The sequence below is a fragment of the Coffea arabica genome, chromosome 2c, assembly GCF_036785885.1.
Source record: "Coffea arabica cultivar ET-39 chromosome 2c, Coffea Arabica ET-39 HiFi, whole genome shotgun sequence".
Classification (NCBI taxonomy): domain Eukaryota; kingdom Viridiplantae; phylum Streptophyta; class Magnoliopsida; order Gentianales; family Rubiaceae; genus Coffea; species Coffea arabica.
Window position 1 is genome coordinate 15417337 of NC_092312.1, and position 7062 is coordinate 15424398.

Consider the following 7062-nt stretch of genomic DNA (forward strand, 5'->3'; position numbering starts at 1 on the left):
GCTATTCTAATGATTCTCGAGGGATTTCATCTGCAAACACAACGTTTATGGCTGACTGATATTGTCCATCATCGTTTAGCTATTGCATTTATTTAGACCTTGTTTGGATTGCAATTTTTCGTCGAAAAATTACGTTATTTTCCGTAATCACATTTTCCTATTAACATTTTCATTCACATACATCAAATTGCTACAATAATTTTTCCATGAAAAATGCAATCCAAACACAGCATTATTTTTTGTTACTGGTCATATGTATAAAACTAATTTCGAGATTGGGCATAGTATAAAATACCTTTTAAATGTACATATTCCTCTGGGACGATTAGAACATGGGCATAAGGGTATTTATGATACAATCAATAATTTGTTTCATTTTCAATTAAGCCTTACTCTAGTTTCTTTAGGTGTTATTACCTCTTTGGTAACTCAACATATGTATTTTTTATCTGCTTATTTATTCATAGCTCAACCCCTTTAGTTTTTTCAATTAAAATTAATGTTCAATAGTAAAAAAATCAACATGAAACTAATAAATTGATATATTTTCCCTTTCACTACTTTTTTTCTTTTCTTCCTCTCTTTCTCTTTTTTTTAGGAAGAGACTAGGTGGTTTTGAGAACTTTTGCCTGCAAAATTTTCTCCAAACACAAAAGAGATTGTAAGGAAATAAAAAATAAATAAATAAGAAACAAAAAAGATGGAATGGACGTATAAAACAAATAAATAAGAAACAAAAAATACCAAATCCTTTTAATTACAAATATCATTATAGGTTTTTTAAACCAAAATTTTAATGGTATTTTCTAGTTCTTATTTATATATTTTTTATTTCAATTTCTTCTTTTTTATGTTTGGTGGAAAAACAAAAATAATGAAAGGGTAAATTTATTTTATCCTATTATATTTGTAAATTTTTTTGGATAAAGTGAGCTAGAAGTCATCAAATTTTTAAAAAGTTTTCATTTCACCCACTAATTTTTTTTTTTTTTTGCATTTTCTGGCCCACCCAAATCTTAAAATGAATCATATAGCCATTTTGTTAATGCCGTGAAAACGGACAGAACTCGTGCACATGAAAGTCACGCCACTTCTTGAATGGACATTACCCAAATCCTTTTGCTCTAGTCGATTATCCATTCCAGCCAGTTAAAGAATCCATCACTCAATCCTACAATTCTACTATTATAATTAGAGTTTTGTACAAATTACAAAATGTCAAGACACCTTTGAAATCTTTCCAATTGCTGATGTGATGTGAGTAGTACTCTCAAATATTTTTACCTTACATGTATCATATTAAAAAAATATTACAATATTTATTTCAAAAAATTATCTCAAATAATCAACTATCCAAATACATTAATATTAGTTTGAAATTCATTTTTGTTTTCTCCTAAAATTGCAAAATGAAGGATGCAAATATGGAAGATTGATTGATGAGGAAATGTGTGAAAGAGTTGGAAGAAAATATTGCCAAGCTAGTAAGAAAAATAAATAAATCAGGGAATTTTTTTTTTTACAGTAACAATAACATTTCTCTAACCTAATATAACCTATTTTAAGGGGAGGAGAAATCTAAAGAAACTGTGTAAAGAGTTATAAATTGAGAAATTATTATTATTATTATTTTTTGCTGTAATATTTTTATAACCTAATCTAACATATTCTATAGGGAGGAGGAATTTAAAGAAACTATGTATGGAGTTAGCAGATATACAAAATTGACTAGTCCAATTGGATACTCTATTATCTCCTTTGGATTTTCTTTACAGCAGGTGGAATTTGAACCCCCAATTTATAGAGTTCGTAGAGGGTATACAAATCTCCAACATATTGTTCAAAGAGGGTATATGAACCCCCGACTTACAGGTGGAGTACAAATCTCCCTACTTATAGTCTAAAGAGGATACACGAATCCTCAATTTATAATTCAAAAAAGATATACAAATCTGATTAGATCAAAGAGGTGTTTTGATATTTCATTTAAATTTTTTTTGCTACAAATGGGGTGCAAACTCCCGAACCAATTAGTCCCTTCTTGGTAGCCAAAGCCCACTGGTTAAATAAACTGGGAAATGTTAAAAGACAAAATTGAGAAACATGGCCGAAATGTTGACAGATTTCAGAGGAAAGCCTAAAAGCTCGCTGAAAAAGTTCTGACCTATTAAAACATAGGAAAGAATAATAATTAATGTTGTGGATTATAATTGTAGGAACTGGGAACGCGAGTGTTCCTTGTGTCCAGTTTGCTTTTTGAGGCGTCAATTGGTTAGGGGCTAACGTGGTGGTTCTGTCTTCATCGATTTTATCTTAGGGTTTGTTTGGTTTTATAGAATTAGAATTGAATTAGAATTGAAATTCTATAGAATTGGAATTCTATGAATTGGAATTCCAAGTCATTTCAATTCTTTCGTTTGGGAAATGCATAGAATTGATACGGAATTTATTTGGAATTCCAAATCCTTTGTTTGCATGAGAGAAGAATTCATTAGGAATTAGAATTGTTTTCATGAAACATTTACTTACATAAAATTTTTCTTTTTTTTCTTTTTTCTATATAATAATTTTTTTCTTTATATTTAGCTAATTTTTACTAAAGATTTAAAAGTAAAAACCAATTTGCACCTTTAATAATTTATTTTTTCCCACTCTTATATCAATTTCTTTGGTGAACATTTCCAGACGTAGGTTGTGCTAAGCACAGCATTAGCGAGACATGTCAATCTGACTGCCTTCTTTTGTTCAACGTATGGTATAGATATTGGCATCCAACCAAAACTGGACCTCAACCCCGTAAAAGTAAATCCCCAATGACACTAGCATATTTCTTAAAACATGGTAGAATACCGGACAGTTAATTACTCACAAATTACCTGACCCAAGAAAATAGTGAAAAAGAAGACAAAATATACAAATTGACTTTTTTGGTGATAATCGAGTAGGGTAAAATTTATGACTCTACCGAATAAAGAACTGTGCACCACGAAATGAAAAAATGTAGAATAGATCTCAATCATGAAGACAAAGTCCCGAGGCTTCTTGTTTTTGTAACACAATATGATAAATACACGACCGAACCTTTGTACTAATATTTACCAGCTTCTTTGGAGGAGATATTGGAAAATACAAAACTTAAGACTGTCAAATGACCAATTCACACACAGTCAAGTACTTGCTAAATAGAATACAGGAAGAGCACTTATACAAAAGCTCCTTAACTTTGAGAAAGAATGCAAAGCAATTTAAAAAAAGCATTAGATCCCAAGAAATGCTATAAATTGTTCCCCACTTAACTATAATCATCCAATGGGACTACGTGCAGAAATTATATTTTCTCTACTAATCTTTTTGATATGTTGCAACCAATTTGTCAGGCAGACCTCTCCTCCTCCTACATGGAGATGCAAGCACCTTGGGGACAACTTCTGCGCTACCACCTTCACCAAAAGCCAAGTCTTCCTGCAGCCTGTGGAGAACTCCACCTTCATCAGCAAAAGCCTGTGGAGAATCTTCCAACCACCAACAAAAGCTGAAACTTAATTAGTTTCTAGAAAACTATCAACATTTTTATATGGTTGTACGGAGTTATTGTCAGGTAGCCAAAGTTTGCTGCACTATTGGTTCTCTTGAATTCAGTACCACTTTCAATGAAGAAAACTGATATAAATATCATGTGCAAAACTACATCATATTGTAACTAGTGGGGTGGGTCATCAATTCCATCATTTCCAGTAACAATCCAGGAAAAATTCAGAATTCCGACCAAGAAATAAACCAAATTCTGGTGGAATTGAACCCAAAAATTTCTTATTTCTTATTCATTTAAACTTTTTCAGAAAATCCATCAGAGTGAAGCTAAAATACTACCACCAGCAATCCATATGAAGCAGTAGTATAATTTAGACAAATGTCAAATTAGATAGGAAGAGAGGGGTGCCAATATCCTTGACCCGATTTTAATTTTTGATCCATGCTAGATCCGCGTATGGACCCGTTTACTTGTGGAATTGGAATTAGAATTCTTTTGTTCCGGTAAAGAATTCAATTCATGGAATTAGGTTTCTATAGAATTCAGATTCAATTCTAATTCTCTAAGTGAAACAGTATCCAAACAACAGATTTGGAATTTGGGACCCAATTCCAATTCTAAACCCCAATTCCATGGAGAACCAAACATACCCTTAGTAGATTTCGTTAAGCAACATTTTTCATTTCATCGACAGCTAGATGAAATGGGAAATATTGCCTTGAAGGCATTCGACGAAATGAATCCAGTAGTTTTATTGTATTTTGTGGCAGACAAATTGTTCGATGAAATAAAAGTCCGTCTGCTTTGGAGCATATATTTGTGGTTTTTGATCAAATCTTTATTGCCGCTTCGGAGAATGTCTGTTAGCAAATGAGCTATTTCTGCTTTGCATCATCTTTTAACAAATGAAGCAATCCTGTCTTGTATAGATCGACTATCAAAACCAACCGTAACAATATATGGAGTACAAAATACCGCAACAGGCAAATGACAGAAATGTCCATTCAGGTGCATAAGTTCCGTTAGTTTTCGCATGCTGCCCTAACAGAATGGATGATATGAATCAGATTAAGAATTCGATGGACTATTTGATGAAAAAAAAAAAGTTTGAATGGGCGAAACAAGACTTTTATAAAGTTTGATGACTTCCATGCAGTTTACCCAATATTTTTTATTATCTCACATGCATCATAATACAAAAAAGTGTTAACAATAATATTAAGCCTTGTTTGGATTGCAACTTTTTGTCGGAAAATTACGTTATTTTCCGTGATCACATTTCCCTATTACCTTTTTTTCTCACATATATCAAATCGCTACAGTATTTTTTTCATGAAAAATCATGGAAAATACAATCCAAACACAACCTTAGTTTGTAAACATAAACCCTCCAATTCTAGTCTAAATAGGGTTGTTCAAATTTCATAAAAAAATAATTTCAAAAATTTAGTGCAGATATTATAAAAAGACAGTAAAATAGGAAATAACTCATTTTTCAATTTTGATAAAATAGTTTATAATTTTTTTTATTTTGATAAAACAATTTCCTAATGGTTTTAACATTGGATTCTCAATTCTCGATTGAATCATCAGAGTTTTTATAACAGCAAATGGTAACATTACCAGTGAAATATTATTATATTAGTTTTTCTTTTGCTTAGAGTTGTTGTACTACAACACTTAGGCACGGTTAGTTTTGAGGGAACGAGAGGGTAAGGAAATGGAGAAACAAGATTTTTGATGTTTAGATTGGTTTTCGAGGAAAGAAAGAAAAGGATTGGGAGGTAAATGGAGGGATAAAATTTTGTTATCTTTTGTTAATATGTTTTTCCGTCCAAATGTGGATGGAAATAGAGGGAAAGGACACCAAAATTAATCAAACATTTAAAATTTCTTGAAAAACCTATTACTATGTAATACAAATTAGACTTGCGATTTATGGATAAAAATGTAACTAACGTGCGATAATTTCCTTTCCTTTCTTTCTATAATATAAACCATAGTTATTAAACCCGGCCCGACCCGGCGGTCGAACCGGTGAACCGGCCATTGAGCCGGGCCGAGTCTTAAATTAGATCGTTTGGGCTACGGAACCGTTGACTAGTCAACGGCCCGGCGATCGGACCGGGCTAACCGGAAAACTCGGCCGGATTTGTCCACGGGCCGGGAACGGCCCGTTTTTTGTGAAAAATTTTTATTGCCTTTGTCAAGGCTCGAACCTTGGACCTCCACCAATCAATAATGCATGCTTACCACTAGGCTACTCCGAAATTTATTTATAAACGGTCTTTATTATAATATATATATGTTTTTTCAATTCTATCTTTCTTTCTCTAAAATAAATTTATTTGAAATCTTTTAATAAAAATTAGTACCCTCCAAACTCTATAATTTATAAAATGAATTTCAAAAATAACACATTACATAATTCATTTCAAAGATAAATATTAATTTAATAATTTTTTACACTTAAAATTCATAAATAAGCTACATTATTACACTAAATATAGATAAAATTTTACACTTGAAGTTTGGTGTATTACTAAATAACTTTATATTTAATTGATTCTTATATGAATTAATTATTTTATAGCAAATTAAATTAAATGAGCTTTTACTATGGCATTATTTATTACAATTTATATCATATATCTTATATAAAAAATTATGAAATATAATATTTAAATATATTTAGTGACCCACCGGTTCAACCACTCACCCACCGGTCGAACCAGTAACCCGTTGACCCACCCCCTTCGCCGGATTCCTTCCCGGGTTGGGTTTAATAACTATGATCTAAAAATAATGGATACATTCGGGTCTCCTCTACTCTCCTTTCTTTCCTTTATCACTAGAGTCCTCTCCTTTCCTTCCCTTTTCCTTCGATCCAAACGGTGCCTTGGAGTGGCCAAATGACAAATCAGTCGGTCCAAATGAAAAACTGTTGATGACCAGCAAACTTTTTTTTTCTCACAAATCAGTCAGGAGGAGTAATGTGATGGGCACAAGTACAACGTGCTCCGTCGTGGTCTGCATACTTCCATTTCACTTAATTCATGCCGTTAATCCATACGCATGGATGGATAGTTGTCATTAAAGGTATCCTTTAAATAAGGCACTGGTATATCAAAATGTGATATTGAAATTCAAAAGTTACTTGTCTTGTGTGTTTTTCTTAAAATTGTAATAATCATATTACACACTCTATTTAACATCTGTCCTCCTTAATATGGTAGTAAAGGATTTAAGACACAATCGTTATTGGCACAAAATTTAAAAAAAAATTTAAAAAAAAAAACAACGACGCAAATGATAAATCCCCTCCTCTTTGCCCCTTCGTGCGTGGTACCAAATCAACCCCTTAAGTAAGCCATCTTCATGCACCAAATAGTACGTTTGCAACATTTTGATAGATTTGAAATAGATTAGGAAGAAAAAAAAAGAGAATGGTTCTATGCTCTTTTTTTGTCAACACATGGGTGTTCGGGTCAAGACCCGAAGGCAACCCGACTAATTTCCTGCGCCAAAGT